Raw genomic sequence first — 20,802 nt, 5'->3', positions numbered from 1 at the left:
TGTTTTGTAGCCTTCGCTATCTCCTTGATCTTCTTGGATGGTAGAGATAGTTTGTGCTTGTTTAGGTCCCATTGAATTCCCAGCGATTGGAAGCGGGAAGCCGAAAAAGCCGAGATTTTTCCTTGTTTTATCTGGAAACCCAGAAATTCCAAGAATTTTATCACCTTGGCTCCCCCTGATCCCAACTCCTTGACGAGGTGGGGGCTTAGGGATCCACTGCAGAGAGAGTATGCCCCTTTACGCCTATGCTCTCTGCTTTGGATCCAACTGAACATTGGACCTTTAAACTCCTTTACTCATACTCCTATTATAAATTTTCCCTCGTTCCCTTCTTCTTCTTTTGTTGACGACCTTGGCATGATTTTGGACTATTGAATTGACTGCTCTTATAACTTGATGGAGGGTGGAGTTGGACTGCATGCCACTTCACCCGTAAAACTAAAGTACCTGACGTGGTTGAGAGGAGAAATTTTTTATGTCAAGCCATGCCTGCAGTGCTGGGTCTGATCTCATGGGAACTGACGACCCTTAAGGCATTGTGGGTATGGCAGTATATCCAGGTGAGTGTCCCAGGGCAGTTACCATGGTGTAACAGTATTGCTCCTCCCCCAGTTGGGCCTCCCTGGTGAGAGGGACCTCATCCTGGACGAAATTTAAAGCTTAATTATATGGAAAATTTAACAAACCCCCTCACGACTTCTGGAACGGATTTGGACCACTCTGAAGAAAGCTCAAGTCACAAAGACCAGGTTGGTATTAAAACTTTAATACCATATACCAGACCAAGGAAACCTAAGTACCGACATGACCCAACTTTGACTCACTTTGACACCCTCTTTGGGAGTGGAAGTTGGTCAAGGTTTCTTACTATGGAAGCAGAACAAAAATATTTCGCTTTTGAAATTGAAAATTGCTTATTAAATAGCCATCCAACGGCAGAAATGTCGTTCAGAAAAATAAAAGAAAAAGAAAAGACTTGGCTTGTAGAAGCTTCAACAAAAAGTCAGTCTGAGATTATTTGTCTTTAAAAACAATAGATACATTATTGTCAAAGTTTTAAAAAACATGATAATATGAAACAGTATCCAGCCAGGGTACCATCGTACTTCCTGACAATAATGACGAGCCAATAAATAAGAAAATGCTGTTAGACTCTCTCAAAAAGAGATACCCCAAGGTGAAGATTGCGAGGTTTATGATGCAATAAGCAAAAGAGGTAATAAACAAATACTAAAAATAGCAAAAATAAAATTTGAGGGTTCAGATCTACCTCAAAAAATAAAAATTCTAGGTCAAATAGAGAATTAAGGACCCTATATTCCAAAGCCACTGCAGTGTCAAAATTGCAGTAAGTATGGACACACAAAGAGAAATTGTAGGAAATGAACCGGTGTGCGCTTACTGTGGATCTACAGAACACACCACCAAATGGAAGTGCGGTGAACCTAAGTGTGTAAACTGTGAGCAGAATCATCATGCAAGATCCAAAGAATGCATGCATTACATATACAACACTGAACTAAAAATGTTAAAAGAAAGGACAGGCATGCCTATAGCGAAGGCTAAATTAGAATTAAAAGTGAGAGGAATTCAAGATCCTGCTAAGAAAACGTACATATTCTTCTATAACGTGAACGACCAGTAATGAAACAAAAAAAACATACAGATAGAAGTAACAAGATTGCACAAAGTAGATCTCAAGAAGAAGTCTGTAATATGCAGGAAAAAACTAAGAAAGTAAAAATCAGGAAACAAGTGCAAATGAATTAGATAATATTCTATCAAATTCATTTGAGGTGTTAATGCATATAGAAGCACAAGAAAAATACTATCACAGAGGGTGGAAGAGGAAGTTGTGATGTACCGAAAATTAAAGAAAAAAAAAGACCTTTAGAGAGAACACTACCAAAAACAAAGAAACCAACTATAATCAGAGAAACATCGTCAAAACCAAAACAAAGATATGAAGAAAGAACAAAAACAAAATGTGGACATACCTTTTATCCTCCTAAATAATAATAAAACCTATGGATGCAGAGATCCAAAAAACCAAAGAAGTGGAGGAGAACCATACCATGGATGATGGTGACTATGTCAAGGGTGATGAGATTACTCCATCACCAATAATCGGTACAATAAGAACAAATAAGCATATATATACATGACAACACATGTGGTTGCAATGATTGCTTCATTGCATTGTGCAATGATAACAAAAATATTACAAAAGATTGCTTAACAAATATTATAAGAAATTTTATGAAATATAGAAAGAAAGAGGCCACCGATTTAAACACCCATGAAAAAGGATGTATGTGCATTGAGCACTTAAAAATATTATAAAGATAACAACTGAATGTGGTAAATAAAATTTTAGAAAAAATTCAGTTGATGATAATACACAAAAAAGAAAACAAAACACGACCGATATAAACATAATATTTTCAGTTATATTATACAATGGAACGTAAAATGGTCTACAGACCAGATTACACCTGGGAGAAGTACCAAAGGTTATTAAAGGAATATGAAACCAATGATATTATGTCTACAACATGTCAATAATACAATTCCAACAATAGGTAAATATACCTTAATATCAACATCACAGGTAGGAAGAAGGAAATTTAGGTACAGCCCATATGTACATAACAAAGATATTATGACAAAGTACCTGTAAATATAGCTGACCTCCAAATATCAGGTATTAAAATTCGAATTAAAAACTATAATTATATCATTTTATAATTTATACAACCAACCAAATAAAAATTACAATATTGATAAACTTGGAGAATTACTTAAAAATGCCAAAGAACCTATGTTAATAGTAGGGGATTTTAATGCTCACAACCCAATATGGGACTGTAACTGTTCAAACTCAATAGAGCAGGAAGTAAAGTAGAAGAACTTCATAGATTCAAATGACATATGTTGTATAAATGATGATGAAGTTAGCACATATTATTCAAAACACATGGAACATTTTCCTCTGTAGACTTAACTCTATGTTCAACAAGTATAGTTGACAGATTAGATTGGAACACAATTGATGACTTGTACACCAGTGATCATTTCCCAATATTAATTTCCTTTTTACAAAATAACCCAGCAAAACACGTTCCTCACTATAACATTTATAAAGCAGACTGGGAACAATATGAAATGCATACAAGAAGTATACCACCATTTGAATATCTAAAAGACCATAATGAAACTAATAAGTTTCTTGTTCATTTCATAAAAAAATGCTGCTGATAAAGCAATACCAAACTCAAAACCCCATCCAACAAAAAACACAAAGTTCCATGGTGGTCCGAAAAGCTAACAGAATTATAAATATAAAAACTCAATAGGGAGACGATTGGATAATTTGAATAGAAAGTTCAGTAAAATAAATAAAAGCATTACCAATATTAGAAAGTACTTTACAAAAAATGATTATATTGTTACTAGAAATTGAAGCATTAAAATAAACCCTATATAACAACAAAAAAATATCTGCAAAATTTCGAAAGGAAGTAATTCAAGGAAGAATAATTCATGGAGAAATATGTATCAGATCTCTCTAATAATACTCCCATAAAAAAAATATGGGAAAAAAAAATTCAGGAAAATAAATGGTACCCATGTGAACCAAACCACCCCAGACATGCCATATTAAAAGACGAAAAACGAATACTCGATCCAAAAGAAATGAGTAATATAATAGGAGAAAACTTAGCGAATGTAAGTAGTGACAGAAATTTAGATGATCACTTCCGCATAAAGAAAAATAATATAGAACTAATAACAATAAATTTCGAAACAATAGAAGACATATATTATATAGAAAATTTAAATATGGGAAGAGTTTGAATATGCTCTCACTAACAGCAATAAATCTGCTCCCTGGAGGTGACATATTTGTTTTGAGATGATCTGCCACTAGCACCTCTGGCGAAGACATACTTGTTACAATTTTATAATCACTTATGGCTTAGAAATTTATTTCCTGATGAATGGCGTAAAGCTATAATAATTCCTATCCCCAAACCTGGAAAAGATCCAAGTGATGCAAATAACTACAGACAATTTCTCTAACAAGTTGCTTGTGCAAGTTACTAGAAAAAAATGGTAAATGCTCGATTAACATGGCACATTCGAGAAAATAAATCTTGACTCCCCACTCAATTTGGGTCACAGTGCAACAGATCTACGTTAGATTCTCTCTCTAACCTCGAAGACCATATACGAAGAGGATTTGGAGCGAAGCAAATAACTGTAGCAGTCTTTTTTGACATTGAAAAGGCTTATGATAACTACCTGGAGTACCCTATATTAAAAACTTTACAAAATAACAACATTCGTGGACAGTTTACCTAGGTTCATCCAAAACTTTTTTAACAAATCGTAGCTTTCAAGTGAGAATCGATGATGTATTATCGAGAAACATTTCCACTTGAAAATGGTGTTCCACAGGGAAGTGTCCTTAGTGGCACACTGTTTACCCTGGCAATTAATGATATTAATAAAAATCTACCCACTGGAATTAAAAGCAACCTTTACATGGATGATTTTGCCATATATTATTCAGCCTCTCGTATTAAACATGCAGAACGCATCATTAATAAAGTATTATAAAATAAATGAATGGACCTCATCTGTAGGATTTAAGTTATCCATACATAAGACTCAAGCAGTAGTATTTTATAAAGATAAAAGATGGATGAATGATGAAGTAATAGATTTAAAAATCAGAAATCATAGTATAACCAATTAGACAAACTGCAAAATTTTAGGTTTTAGTGTTTGATACTCACTTAAACTGGAAACCCACACATAACATACTTGAAATCAAAATGTAAAAAAGCATTAAATCTAATTAGAAAATTATCAAACACTAATTGGGGAGCCGATAGACAACCCTTACATTACTGTACAAAGCAACAGTCCTATCTATAATTGATTATGTAGCGAAGTATATGGCTCGGCGTCAGACGCAGCACTGAAAACGTTGGGACCCAGTTCATAATGAGGGGCCTTAGAATATGTTCAGGAGCCTTTAAAAATCATCACCGACCTCTTCCTTACAGGTTGAATGTGGTGAACTATCCTCTCTCTCTCCATAGAAGAGCTTGTTATAATGAAGAGTGCTCTGAGAATTAGGACAAGCGATTCTCCAACAAAAAAATTATTTGAACTCAGAGATATTTTTATAAATAAACAATCATCCACCCCCTTTTCGCCGAATTAGATGCTAGTAACGGACTGTTTGAGTCACTAAATGTGATATATAAATACTCCAGTAGTAAAATTACCTCCGCCTTGGACAATGAATAAAATGAAAACTTGCACACAATTAAAATATTTATCAAAAAAATACTATATACGCCATCACACCATAGACAACATACAATAGAACATATGAACCGAAAGGTCCACATTATGCAATATTCACAGATGGATCTAAATCGGAACATGGAGTGGGATATGCTGCAGTGTCCCAGGACAAATCATGCCAATTCTCTCTTCCTAAAACAGCTTCAATATTCACAGCAGAACTTAGCGCAATAGCCTCGGCCATAAAAAATAATTAAAGAAACATCACTCAATAATTTTTGTGATTTTTAGTGACTCAAGAAGTGCCATAGAAGCCATCCAGAGTTACAAACCAAAAAATAATATAGTACAACAAATTAAATTATCATTTCATAAATTAGATATTATTGGGAAAAAAGTAGAAATATGTTGGATCCCTGCCCATGTAGGGATCAAAGGAAATTGAAGAGCCTGACAAAGCAGCCAAAGAAGCATTCAAATGACAAGATCAAGTGTGAATCTCCCAATGAGTGATTATGTAACATACATAAAGATGGGTATTTTAAGGAAATGGCAACATATTTGGAATGAAGAGTCAGAAAATAACAAATTAAAGCAAATAAAAACCTGATGTTGGAAAATGGAGTTCATCATATCAGAGAGAGAGACATGAACAAGTAATTCTGACACGTCTCCGTATAGGCCATACCCATCTGACACATGGACACTTAATGAGCAGCCCACACGACTCTGCTCCAGAGTGTTCGGAGTGCAAGGAGTTGGTAACAGTCAGACATGTCTTGTGCGAGTGTCCAAAGTATGACCAGCAGAGACTGTCAACTTTTGGAAATAAGACAATAAAAGAAATTTTGTCAGAATCTTTTACATTTTCGGTAGTTCCGATTTTGACTTTTTTGAGGAACTGCATTTTAATTGATAAAATATAAAACATTGGTGTTTTTTAGTGAATTTTAAAAAATTTCAAAAAGTTTAAAACTTTTAATAATCTGAATTTTAATATACCGTTTTAGTATGTATGTAAGGGAACATGAGTAAAAGTATTTATTGTGTGTGTGTTCTAGTATGAAAGCATTTGCCATGGTGCAATTTATTTATTTATCCTGAATGACCAACTTGGTCCAGCTCTGGCCTAAGAGCTAGACCTGGCATTTTATCTAATCTCGGGCCAGCCCTAGAGAGCTGAAACATCAGCTCAGTGGTCTGGTTAAAACTACTTTTATAATAATAATAATAATATCACCTTGGCTGTTGATTTGTGGCACTTGTCGACGCTGGCTGCCCAAATGAGCCAGTCGTCTAGATAGGCTACTAACACTACCCTTGCATTCTTAGTTCTTGAACTACCGTCTCTCCTAGTTTGGTGAATATCCTGGGCGCAATGTTGAGCCCGAACGGCATGACTCTGAATGAGTAAGCCTGCTTTCCTAGCTTGAAGCCTAGGTACGGAGAGAAGTTCCTTGCTATTGGAACATGATAGTAGGCGTCAGTAAGATCTATAGGAGGTGGTGACGGCCCCATGGGGAAGTAAGGTCCGCACCTGTGAGCGGTCAGCATGCGAAAACCTGTCGCATGATGTATGAGGTTGAGATGGGAAAAGTCCAGAATCACTCTTTTTTTTGTCCGAGTCTTTCTTTGGGACACTGAAACAGACGTCCTTGAAACTTTAGGCGTTTTATTTTCTTTATAGCCTTCTTCTGCAGGAGATTTTTGGTATAGTCTATATGGTCCGCCGTTGGCATCTGATAAAAACTGATTGGCGGAGGGGGGCCCTTTCTCCATTTCCACCCCAGACCTTTGAGACTATACTGCGGGCCCATGGACTGAAGGTCCAATAGTCCCGGAAGAGATATAATCTCCCTCCCACCTGCGGGCTTCTCACTGGTTTGGCTGCAGGTCTGTTACCTCTACCTCCATGGAAGCCTCTACCCATTGGTCCGCCTCGTAGTCGGAGCCACCTCTGGCCCTGCTACTTCCGATATGCATATGTAGCTGCGAAATAGATCCTGCGCTTCATAGGCGGGGTTGAAGGCTGGGGAGGTCATTATGGCTGTGGAAGTTGAAGGCTGTTGAGCTGGCGGAGTTTGTACTAAGACAAAACTGTTGCTGCGGTTGAGCCTTAGATGTTGAAGGGTTGTCAACCTGGGATACTGGAACCAAGCTTGCATGACGCCTGAGGACGGGAGGCCTGTAGGGATTAAATCTCCTTGGCCTCTTCGTTGGGTCTGGGTTGGTGTCCGGGGCCCTCAAACTTCCGTTTGAAAGGGAAGTCCCCAACGGAACCCGAAAACTCTGGTTGGCTCTGGATGCCTCATGAAAGATGTTGTTGACTTCGTCTTTCGGGAATAAATTTTCTCCCCATAATGACTTTATGAGCCTATTAGGCTCGTGCCTTATAGAGGCACCCGCCAGGACATGCTTCCTGCATGCTCGTCTCTCGCCATCCCGAAGTCGTACAGGTCCATTTGCAAAGTCTGTAATAGAGCTTTCATCAGGACCCAGAACAACTGTTCGTCGGTGTATGTTGATGCTACCAACTCCGCCGCAGTGACAGAGTTGATAGATCTTCCTAGTCTGGTCTTTGCCTCGAATTCCGCTTTGACCAAGTGGTCCGGAATCCTAGGTAGCTTCTCAGAGAATATGGGTGGAAGCGCAATCCGGGTCAAGTTTACTGCTGTAAAATGTAGCCGGAGCGTCGTTCCAAAACTCCATACCTGTGGGGAAGAGTAGAGAGGTAGGCTCTGTCTCTTTTAGCACTGGTTGGGGCTTATCCTCTGCCACCGCTTGCAAAGTTATTTCCGCCACCTTGGATGTTCAGGGCGACGGAATCCTGTCTGGGGTCACAAAACATCGTAAAGCTACCTTTATGTGGCGTTAGTCTAGTATTAACGCAACCCCAGTCAGAGAGGGTGCGAACCCAAACAGCTTGAGCTTGGTCCCTAGGGAAGATCACTGTCTCCTTCAGGACCTTGTCTACTCTGACTAGCGCATGTTCTGCTAGTCTGACAAAACCAGGGAATGGGAATGAATTGGAGACCCATACTAAAACACTTCCTTGTCCTAACCCATGTATTCTCACCAAGGAAACTTGTCCCCCTGTGTCAACCAAACTACAGTACTCACTAACCAAACTACAGTACTCACTATCATTTACTTGGACAAATATCACCATTTTCCCTCGAGTCCCATGCATACACACATTCACTACCACGTCCACCTGGTTATCCATCACATTCCTCCTCATCACATTCATCCTCAGTTTAATTCCTATTTCCACAATTCTGGCTCAGATCCCCTTCACAGTCCCTTTTTGTAACCAACCAATTACAACCACCCCGTTTCCCCGCACTGAATCATCAAAACCCCACACGTTCATACCTGTACTCACCCTTCCTCGATACTCAACCGTCTGTCCCATCCAAAATACAACAACACTTTTATTCCAAATAACTCAGCTACTGCTGACAACAATTCATGCAACATTTCTCCTTCCCCACCCTGTTCCTCCGCATATGCCACTTCCTTCTGCACATCACTCATCAACTTCGCTCGCAACTCATTACACACTACCGGTACCTCTTCAACCAGACCCTTACCTTCCAAGTTTTTCAATGCTGAAAACAAACATTCACACACTCTGTCATTCCCTTCCACTCAGGTACCATATTTGGATCCCAGTCACTTTTCACAACACCGCTGTCCTTACCATGCATCCTAGACATTGTATCAGCAATCACATTTTTACTCCCCGGCACATATTCTAAGCTAAAATCAAACTCACTCAAATCCTCAATTGTCCTCGCAATCCTAGCATTCACACTTTCCTTCTTGATCTATAAAGTAACGGCCGATGATCTGTCCACCTCATGACAAATTTTTGAACACAAAGCCTTATTGCCGCAAGCTCCTTCTCAACCACCGCAATACTTAAGCTCTGCTTTATTAAAAGCTTTACTCACATACGCAATCACTCTCAATTGTCCCTCCCCATTCACCTCTTGCATCTTGCACCAAGCATCCTCCCATACTAAACTTACTAGCATCAGCATACAACTCAAGCTTACTGGCATCCTCACTATAGTCTGGAAAAGCCAAGGTGACGTCCCTAGCAGCCTCCTCTTTCAATCTCTCAAATGCTCCCACCATTCGCTGATCCCACCCACCTCAGCTTAGTACAATTTTTCTTCCCGGTCCATTCAGTCAACGGCTTCCCTATACCCAAACAATCCCTAACAAACTTCCTCCTGAACTCAATCAAACCCAAAAAACCCTTTAACTCCCGCATGGTCCGGGGACGTGGAAACTCCTTTACTTTTTCCACAAACTTTTTCACTCTTCCTTACACCACTCGCACATCACCTTTATGACAAAGAAATTCCACTTCCCCCAGCCAACCATGTACACTTCTCCAGCTTCACTTTCACTCCAACCTCTTCCAACCGTTCTAAGACCTTCTCAAGCAGTTCCACATTCTCCTCAACAGTCTCACTTGTAATCAAAACGTCATCTATAAACACCGTCACCTTCCTTCTATCAAAAACCAACCAAAACTACATTCATCGCCCTCTGGAAGGCAGCAGGCGTATTAGCCAATCCAAAACTTAACCTCTTGAATTGATAGTGGCAGCTACCACTCGAAAAAGCCATAACATGCCTGCTCCCTTCTCAAGAGGTGTCTGGTAATAGCCCTTACCAAATCCAATTTTGTGAACACTCTCATCCCATGCATCTATATTACAAAAAATCATACACCACGTTTCATCGGGGAATCGCTCCTTCACAGTCACTTCATTCACCTTCCTGTAATCCACACACATCCTCAAACTCCCATCTGTCTTGCGTACTGGGACAATGGGACTATTCCAAGCACTCTCGCTCCTCTCGATCACTCCCACTCTCTCAAGTTCCTCACATGTTCCTCGATCTCTCGGGCAACAACCGCAGAAAAGTGTCGGGGACGCTGATATATGGGGGTATTGTCATTCAAAACTATCTTGAACTCTGGAAGCTTAGATTCCCTGAAATCCTCGTCACCCCGACTCAACGCACCCCACCTATCCCACAACATCTGCATCAACCACTCCTTCTCATCATCACCAACATTTTCATTCACCTCAATTCTTTCTCTCACTCAACATACTTCCACTCATCACTTTCTTTCATGCTACCTGTCATCACCCGCCGCACCCTAACATATCTTTCGTCGTCCACATCCACCAGCATATACAACAACCCCACACAATCACCTTCATGTATACCCGCACTTGCTTTTTCTTTAACACTCGGCAATGAGGCTATCAAAAACCCGAGGATTTCTCCATATCCAAAATCCCCGTCCGTACACATGCAGGCTCGCTCTTACCAACTTGTTCGCATCCACACCCTCAACCACATATGCACACTTGTCACCTTTGACAATCCCAAGACTATTGAGCCAACCAACTTTCACACTAACAACTTCTCCAACTTCTCACTGCACTTTTACACTCTCTTTCGCAACCAACAGCACTCCCCTCCATATTTTACTGCTTAACCCTCCATCCCTATCCAAGTACAACTCTCTATGTATATTCCCCTTCCTATGCAACTCAATCATATTCCTGCTCGGATGGACCACCATCTCACACTTCTTCAGGAACCTGTACCCTAACAACATATCATACTTATCACTCATTCTTCCCTCGATCACATAAAAGTCACCTTCATCCATCACTACCCCTTCGATTTCTACATTTTCACGCAACATTCCCACCACAGGCATACCCAAATTTCCTATTCCTCGTACCTCCCCTTTACATTTCCTAATTCACACTTACTCTACAAAACTTGTCACATCCATTCTTAAAAGAACACTGACACTGCACCCAGTATCAATCAAAGCAACCAAACACACCCCTTTGCACCTCACTTTTACACTTATACATTCATAAGCTCTTCCTCCCAAACCCTTTTTTCATGCAGTAATCATTCACACACATGCATCACTCTTACTGACTGCACACCAGAGGACCCACCCAACTGAATCCCCTCTGTACCTAGTTTCCTGAACTCCCAACCTGACTCATCCTCTTCCGCCTACACACACTCGCCACATGACCTTCCATTCCAATATTCAACACATTTTGCCCGCTGATCTTTACACATCCTAGCATAATCCCCGTTCTTCCCGCAATTATTGCAAACCTCAGTCACCACGAGTACAGTAGGGCCTCGATAATCGCGGGGGATAGGGCACCCAGAACCCCCCGTGATAAGTAAATACCCGTGTTATCCTGGTACCCCCCTCAAAAAATTGCTAAAAACTGCCTATTTTATATTTAACCCACCCAACAACCACTATTCCAATGTTTATAACTGCATACTTTAGTTCAAACACCAAATATGTCTTCAACTATCACCTTAAACTAAATTCAAGATAGTTTCAAAGTTATTTTACAACATTAGCCTTAAAAATATATGTAGTATACGTGCTACAGTACATATGTAGCCTACTAGACTCTGTATGTAGCCTACTAGCCTCTGGATTACAGCTAAAAGCCTACATATGCATGCTCATGTGGGCCTCTTTTCTTCACAACACATAATTATATTTACACATAATAACCTTCATCTGACGTTTAGGCTTCTTTCCCATGAGTAAAAGAATTGGGGCTTTTGGAGGCCACATAATTAACTTGTTTATATGGGTACAATTTAAAGAATGCGGCGAACATGACCATCAATAACAATATAAAACATGGGCAGGCCAGTGTTGCCAAATGGGAATGGCAATTTCTTGCTAGATTTTGCTCATCAAAGTGCTAAAAAAAATTCACATCATACAAACAATGCCACCCAGCCAATTTCAACCGATTGCTCTCTTTTTCGATGCAAACATGTTTCTAACATACACAGTGTACTTGTACATTATGTTCCATAATTCCTAATAATTTCGAATCCTATTCTGTTCAATTCCTGAAAATGGTTTGCCAGATTTTGTTCTTTTTCTTACATGATATACAAACATAGTAGAATAAAAGAAATATTAAAATTAACATTACAAAGTTTTGATGTCAAAATACGTATGCTAGATGTACACTCGGTAAGGAAAGTTAAGATACAGTTTTTTTAAATTCTTCGGACATATATTGTTCAATAATGCCACACCTGGCAACTCTTGAAAGGGGGCGAGCTTCAAAATCATAGCATTTGTTGCTTTCTAGATTTCCATCAACTTTGCACCATAAAGATACTGTTGAGGTCCTATAATCATTTATACTTGAATGTAGAAACAGGGTCTATGATTATTCGTTAATATTGGTTTGGTAATGTCAGTTCAAGGTAGAATATCGATCATCCTTTTTTCCTTTTTTTAAAACCTACTGTGAAACCTTATTTATTAGTAATGTTTGACACTAAACTGATGTAAAATTCATACGTAATTAAAGACGGATCTTAAACAATAAGAGAGAAAGGGTTTTAAAATTTGGGCAGTACTTGTGGAAAACGTGAGGTACAATACAATAAAGAATGAAATATTATGACGTTAGAGAGAGAGCACGCAAGCATAGACCTATCGATAGAGATCTTAATTCATTATATTTACTTTAAGAGATTAAGTGATAGTATTTTTTCAAATGTTTCAAAAGTGAGAGAGAGAGAGAGAGAGCATAGGCCTATCTTTTGGGAATACTTAATTCATTATATTTACATTGAGAGATTGAGTGATTTTTTTTGTTTTCAAATGTGTAAAAGTTTTGGAGAGAGAGAGAGAGAGAGAGAGAGAGAGAGCGGAGAGAGAGAGGAGAGGAGAGAGAGAGAGAGGAGAGATGAGAGAGAGAGAGAGAGAGAGAGAAGAGAGAGCAAAATCTGTTCACGTGAAAGCTTAGGCCTATTTATAACTACTTAATTTCATTATATTTTTCTTTCGGAGATTGAGTGGTAATATATATTTTTTAATGTATGTTTTAGAAGTGGAGAGAGAGAGAGAATTATAGTACTGGTGGCGGACTTGTGACGGGGAAAAGGCAGAAGAAATATATAATGAAGTATCTATCGATAAGCCTATGCTCGCGCGATATGATATGACTGCCATGATCGTGCTGCACTAATGCTAGATAAAATTTGAAGGATCATAATAATCAAGTTAATTCTCTATGAAATTCATACCCTAATCTTGATTACATTCGACAGTTGCCGTAGGTAGCATTCAAAGATTGTAAAAAGACGGGGAAAATTTTAGACACAGGGTGCGGTCATTCTTGCTCTCTTGATATAGTGTTTACTTTTGAAAATCGGGTTTCACCCACAAGTCATTCACGAAAAAAGCTGTGGTTAAGTAAATAAATATTTATTACCACAAATAACTCAATATGTATTGCACAGGCAATTAAAAGTTTTATATCGTGGGAGATCTTTCAGTCTCGCGGCAAAGAAATGCAGTCGTGTAGGGCTGTAGGCTACTACGAATTGCTTTGAATTGGAGGGGGCAAATATCCAAGAAAATCGTTGAGCTGACATGCTACTTTAACCTTGATTAAGAATTATGTTTAAATACAGTAGCTTTGTAAACAGCAACTAGCATTCGATCCATGTCAACGTCAAAAAAGTAATCAAAGTGTGAAATCCGTTACGTTAGCCAGTATCCAGTGACTTGCGCTTTCCCGCTTGAAGTTCTAGGGCTCCTCCTCACATCATAGAAAATGCTCTTGCGGAATGCAACTAGGATTTGTTCAAACTACCTTAGCCACCGCAACATTGACTGCCATTGACGTCAGCTAACTTTAATTGCTTTGGAATACAAACACAAGTTTGTTAAAAACTAAAATAATTGCATTCACCACTTACGATGAAGCAATATATCCCCCGTTCATGAAGCAAACGAGTAAATATTGTCGTCGTATACATAGTACTAAAATCAGAAATTCACATTCTATCTACCAGATCTCTATGAACGAATCCATCTGAAAAATTCCAATTACTTCGGACATATATCGTGTTTTTTAAGTATCTGAACGGTTTTGTTTGCAGTTTTAACTTATATGGTATAATTTGCAGTATATTTTCATATTCTAGAGTAATTAGCGATATTATGTCTTTTCAGTAAAAAACAAATGGAAATTGGATGAACGAAAGCTAATGAAAAACTGTATCTTCAGTTTCTTGTCGAGTGTACTTGTAAACAAATGCAAGTTTTCCTGCCAGATGCTGGATTGAGAATTTTCTTGCTAATTACCTCAAGAAAATGAAAGCTAGCATTAAAATGCGAAATTGGTAACACGGGACTCGACAGATCCGTGTTAGTGTACAAATGATAGTTATTATATCATTAAAAATATCAAAATAAACGAAGTTGCAAAGCTGATTCTATTCATGTTTTTCTAAGCACGTAGCCTAAAAGTTAAACTTTATTTTGTTTGTTTCATCATGCCACAAACCCCTGACAATTTACTACCAAATAACAATGGTATTGTGTATTGAAAATGAATGTATGTATATTCCCAAACATTATTACTACCATGGCTAGTACTATTACAATTTCGAAAGATTATTTCTTGCTGTGAAACGCTACCTAAATTTGATTTTCATATACGCCCGTACATTTTGTCAGCTGGCTGCCTTTCGCATAGATAAAAGTTGATTTCACTGATATAAAGAAATTATTCCATGCATAGCCTTTTTTAATTATGAAGATATGACGATAATATATAGAAGGTAAAAAATGGTTTTACGTATTTCGTTTACGCTTCGTCGCTGAGAGAGAGAGAGAGAGAGAGAGAGAGAGGGGGGGGGGGGGTGTACTTCGTTTACGCTCGTCGCGCCGGGAGAGAGAGAGATTCTTTCTTCAGATCTCCATTACATGAAGAATAAGTAAAAATGTATTTTATTTTAACCTTTGGAAGCCACCATTGAATATTGGCAGTGACAACTTAAACACAACTCGATAAACGCTCGATAGTTATGGCAGATGACATCAGCAATCAGCTGTCTCTATACAGAGAGAGAGAGAGAGACTGTTGCCCAATTTGGTTGTAACATTGACATATATCCATTAGCAAAAGTTGAATATTAGTTGTGTTAGTTGAGATAATGATCATTTTATAATAAAACTGTTGTTTTACTGTGTCTAATCATATTGCATGTATTATTACCATATTACAGTATTATGAATTTATGATATGAACATACGATCTACCATTTGCATTCTGGTTTTGTTAACATTCTTAAAATAATCAACTGATGCCGTTTTACCAATATCATCACTGTTTTAGTTGCCGAATGGAACTTAATTCAGAGATATGCCTATAATATATAAGGTGAAAATGGTTATTACCTTTATTGTCATTAATATCATAATGTGAATCTGTTCATGTATGGTGGTTATCGCACTGCAACTGGTTTAGCCTGCAATGAACGTCATACATATATCTTGAATGGCTATTTATTATGAAGATATGTCAATAAATATATAGGGTGAGAATAGTTTTATTACCTTTATTGTCAGTTAATATCATAATGTGAGTTTTTTCATATGTTGGTGATTATCGGACCGCGGCGAGGCTTAGCCTACCGATAAACATCGCATACGCAACATGTTTGTTCCGTGATGCTGCGATTCATACAAGCGATATAGCATGAGAAGCGGTCCAAGAAAAAACCTGTGAATGACTGATTCCGTGATTACTGATCCTGATTAACCGATGCCCCACTGTACCCGACATCCACTTGCTATATGCCCTACTTGCGCACACCTGTAACATTTAATATCCCTATCTTTCTTACACTCGCTCACTAAATGCCCCGTTTGCCCACACCCCGAAGCACGCTCCTAACGCCCATCGACATCATTCATTCCTTCCTGTGCCCTAGCTTTCCACATCTGTAACACTGCTGCTCTCGTTCACGACTAACCAACCCTACTCTTCCAACGCTTGCGCTCCGATCTCTCTTAGGGCTAACCATACTCACTATGCCATTCGCCTTGGCCCTTCCAAAACTGCCTCCCTATAGCTCTTAAACTCTGGTATAACATCAGCCACTTCAGTCCTAACACTAACACTTCTACTCTCTTTCATACACCTATCCAACTCATAATCCTCTACTATTTCCAAAATGTCATTCCACGTCAACCTTTCATTCGTCCATCGTATTTTCTCCTTACGTTTCAGATTTACAAACTCATACACACTCTCAGGCACAGTCGCCAACAACTTCCTCACTAACTCTTTACACTCACTTATCCCTTCATCCCCAAACTTTTTCCTGGCTAATGTTTTCCAACCTGCACACATACATCGACAAACGACTACCAACATTCATTCTTGCCTCATCAAAACCATGTTTTCTCCTATATCTAACACTACTCCTTATCCTCTTTGCCTGTTCCACAATCCTGGCTTTCACACTCTCCATAAGGCACATTTCCCCACACTCCAATCATTACCCCATACATACTCAACAAAAATCCTGTCAAAAAGCTACCCAACTCTCTTGTTATTCCCATACTTTGCCTCACAATGCCTCTCATATTCTTAAAAAATCCCTATGTCCCTACTACCATATCTTGTATTGTGCACATCTAGGTATCTCTCTCATATATAAAGCCTTTCGTACTTCCCGCTCAACTCTACTCTCACTTCCGCTACTTCCATTCTGATCCCTCTTAACCTCGTCCGAATACAGCAAATCAACTTCCATACTAACATCCATGCTCCTGATTACGCTCTTCTTACCCTTCTTTCTACCCACCGCTATCTAAATCACTCTCAGCCCTTTCCCAATGTATTCAGTTCTAGTCTCATCCTGTCCGTCATCCTTACTAGCCTTCTTTTCCCTAGTCTTCTTCTTTTCCTCAGCCCCCTTCTTATTCTTGTCATCAGGGTTATCCTTATCCTGTCTCTTTCCCTTCTTTCCTTTACCTATCACAACCAAGTCACCTTCGTCACTCGTAGTTTCATCCACTCGCTCTTCCACTGTCTTTACCACTTCTGGCCTATCACAAGACCTAGTAGGCCTACCTCCTACAGCTCCCTCCCCCATGAACCCCTTCATCATCTCCTGCACTGCATTCATCATCACTAAGAATTTTTGTCTATTTTCTCAACCATTCTCTCTTCCGCTCCATTTCACTTCTTCTTTATTTCATTTCACTTTTGCACTCCTTAGCATTCCTCTCATTTCCTCTAACTCGCTCTCAGCTCCTCACACTCTACCCTTAACCTCTCATTCTCCACTTCCAATTGTCCTCTTACTTCCCTCTCCAGCCTCAACTCCTCCTTCAGCCTCTCCACCTCACTCAATCCTTCCATCCCAAATTTTCTCACCACTCATACACACTAGCCTAGACCAATCGTCCTGCAGCTGCCACACCAGCAGTCCTTGTTCGGGCGCCAAAAAATAATGTGGCGGGATCACAAGCTTAAGAGCAAGCAGCAAATCTCACCCACATAAACTTAATCTGTCTGGTTACCAAACCCACCCTCAATCACACTTTCCTCTTTACACTACAAAATACAGCAGGACAATTGACCCATACCTACATACAGAACAAAAAAACACAAACAGGTACTCACCTCTGGCTTCTGATACTCAGGGCTAGCTGTGCTGTCCGCTGGATATAGGCTATAGGCTAGCCGACACACAACCACCCGCCCCAACCAACAAACCAAACAAACAAACCACCTGAGACCCACAACCCCACACAACTCAATAACCCGACAAATCACTGCAGACGCACACCAACAGCCCGAAAGAACACGACAACCACACGACTTCCCCCAGCGACTTCCCCCAGCACAACAACCCGCCAAAACCAACACTGCCCCAACCACCACTCACACACACCGAAAATGCACTCCAAACCTCTTCAACTTCACCAAAACCAGACAGACACACACACAACAACCTTACAACACCAAAATCAATCAAATACCACAAAACCAACTAACAACCAACGGACAAATGCTGCCAAACCAACTCTGTGAATTCACTAACTGCCTTGCTTCTTAGACTCGTAACAGACTTCCACTGACATACTACAGAGCGCCACAACAGACATACTTCCGACCACCATTTAACCACTCCCATTTATTCTTCCACCAATCTCTCTCTCTCTCTCTCTCTCTCTCTCTCTCTCTCTCTCTCTCTCTCTCTCTCCACACACACACAACTTTTGGAGACGTTGTCAAATATAAACTACTATCATTACTCCTCCATAGTATCACTTCTTAGAAGCTGGCTTGATGGAAGACTTCTTGACTTGTCTTGAGGAAGGGTCAAGTTAGTTCTTGGTCTTGCATCTGGTCTAGTTCTTCCCCCTTGAAAGGGCTGAGACTGCAAAGGGGAGAAAGACTTGGACGAAGAAGCCATAGGTTCCTTGGGTCATCTGGTAGACTGTACTAACAAGTCTGTGGTGGCTTCTACATGCATGTCTGAGAGAATATCTTTCACCATGTCCTGAGGAAAAAGGTGAGTTTTGTCAAACGGCAAGAATACACAGAACTGATTTCTGAGTAGAGGTGACCCCTTTTTTACCAGGGAAGTCACCTTGGGAGGAGGCAGACACTCCCAAGGAAGGAGCTTCACCCTTAGCGTATAAACCATATCTTTTCTCAAGAAGCTTTGAAGGAGGGAACGTGAAAGTAGCTTTCCCTTGTTCCTTCTTACTGGCTAGCCACTCCTCAACCTCTTGAAGACTCTTCTTAGATGATGAAAAGAGAAACCATCTTGGGAAGTCTGCCCTCAGAAGATTTCCCCATAAGGAAAGTAGAGGCTGGAGCCACTGAGTTGCAGGAACAAAGAAGGCAGAACAATTACCCAATAAAACTTTAGCAACAAAGCATAGCTGAAGAGTGAGCTGTCTCTTACTCTATTGCTTCCTCTTCCGACAAAATTGGGGACAAGGTATTATCTTTTATTCTGAGAGGATGTGGGTTTCTTCTTAAAGTTCATCAACTCCTCTAACTGGGATGTAAGAGGTGCCAATAATGAGCTGAAGAAGGGGGAGACAAACAATGTGTTACTTTTGGTGCCAGTTACACACCAATGGCACTGAGCCCACCACTATGGGCACAGAGCCGTCTTAGGCAAGTGCTGAGAGAACAGGTGCAGGCACCGAGCGGCCAGGTACGGGCACCCAGCAGTCCGAATAAGCAGACAGACGAACAGGTGCGGGCACCAAAGAGTCCAAAGGAGATGGGTCTCAGAAGCAGAAAAAAGCATCCACTGCCAAAGAGAGGTGCTTAACATGGGAAATCCAGGCACTTCTGAGGGTGGAATTTGCTTGAAACCTGATAAACATCTCTGGACTATCCAAAGTTTGGGAATGATGAGTTGCAGGACAAAGGTTAAAGCTACGGGAGGGCTGAGGACTGTCACTAATCTCCTTATACTAAATCTTAATAGGAGGAGGAGAGCCATCAGCAGGTGCAGCATTGTTTTTTCAGGGGTTTGGAGACTGAAGGTCTATGGCGATGAGGGCTCCTGTCTGGAGAAGAGTCCATCAAATCTAATGACAAATTGTTTTGGACTGAAAGAGGTTCCTTTCCAATTGCACTCTATCGACACCTGGGTATGATCAAGAGGCACGAGCGGAGGGGACAACTGTCCATGGGCAAACCCCACTGGCCTCCCTAAGACTTCCAGTATGTCTTCTCCCCAAGGCAGGAGTGGGACAGGGACCTTCATCTAGGAGAACAGTGGGACAAACACCGCCACCTCCTCAGAAATCACAGCACTCTCACTAGGCACTACATTATCACTTTTGAGAGACAACCTCTCCACAAAAAGCCTGAAAGAAGTTTCCAACTCCATAATCGAATCCATTATTTCCTTGCCTCCCAGCAACACAGAAGTGAGGTGCAACACAAAGTCGAGATGGCCATACCTACCCAGGTGTCAACTGGCCTCTCTCCCTCGTTTGAAGTGCCTCATCACCTATACAACGTTCTGAGGGGACCGTTGGACTCCCATCCTCCTCTCCCTCCCAAGTGCCTCCGGTAGAAGATAGACCTTCAGTGGGACATTCACCAGACGTGAATCTCCCAGCCCCATCTCTCCCCCCCGGCGCCCCAATCGTGGATGTGAATGAGAGTGATCATGAGGGGTCTGGCAGTTGGCAGACACAAACAAGCGAAAAAAGAAAAGAACCTCTCGTTTGGCTGCTGGACCGGAGCCCAACATTTATGTTTCTCTTCACCCAAAACTGAGAAGAGACGCACGTAGCAATTCACAATCTGCGATCATCATTGATGCTAGACGCCATAGTGGAGAGTCAAGTTTCTTATGGGTTCCGACCCCCTAATCTCCCATGAACTCCCATGCAAAAGTAAACATAAAAAAAAGTTGGCTTTACAGGATTACCTGCCTATTTTCAACACTTTGATGTTCTTAAAGGTTAGAAATTTCAGACTTAATATAACAGTCTCAAGATATAACCTAATCCCGGGACCACCCCCTAAGGGGAACTTACTGACACCCCAAGCAGGGTCACTCCCACTTGCAAGT

Source organism: Macrobrachium nipponense, chromosome 1 (assembly GCF_015104395.2).
Source record: "Macrobrachium nipponense isolate FS-2020 chromosome 1, ASM1510439v2, whole genome shotgun sequence".
Classification (NCBI taxonomy): domain Eukaryota; kingdom Metazoa; phylum Arthropoda; class Malacostraca; order Decapoda; family Palaemonidae; genus Macrobrachium; species Macrobrachium nipponense.
The sequence above is the reverse complement of the archived record's forward strand: the minus strand, read 5'-3'. Positions refer to the sequence as shown.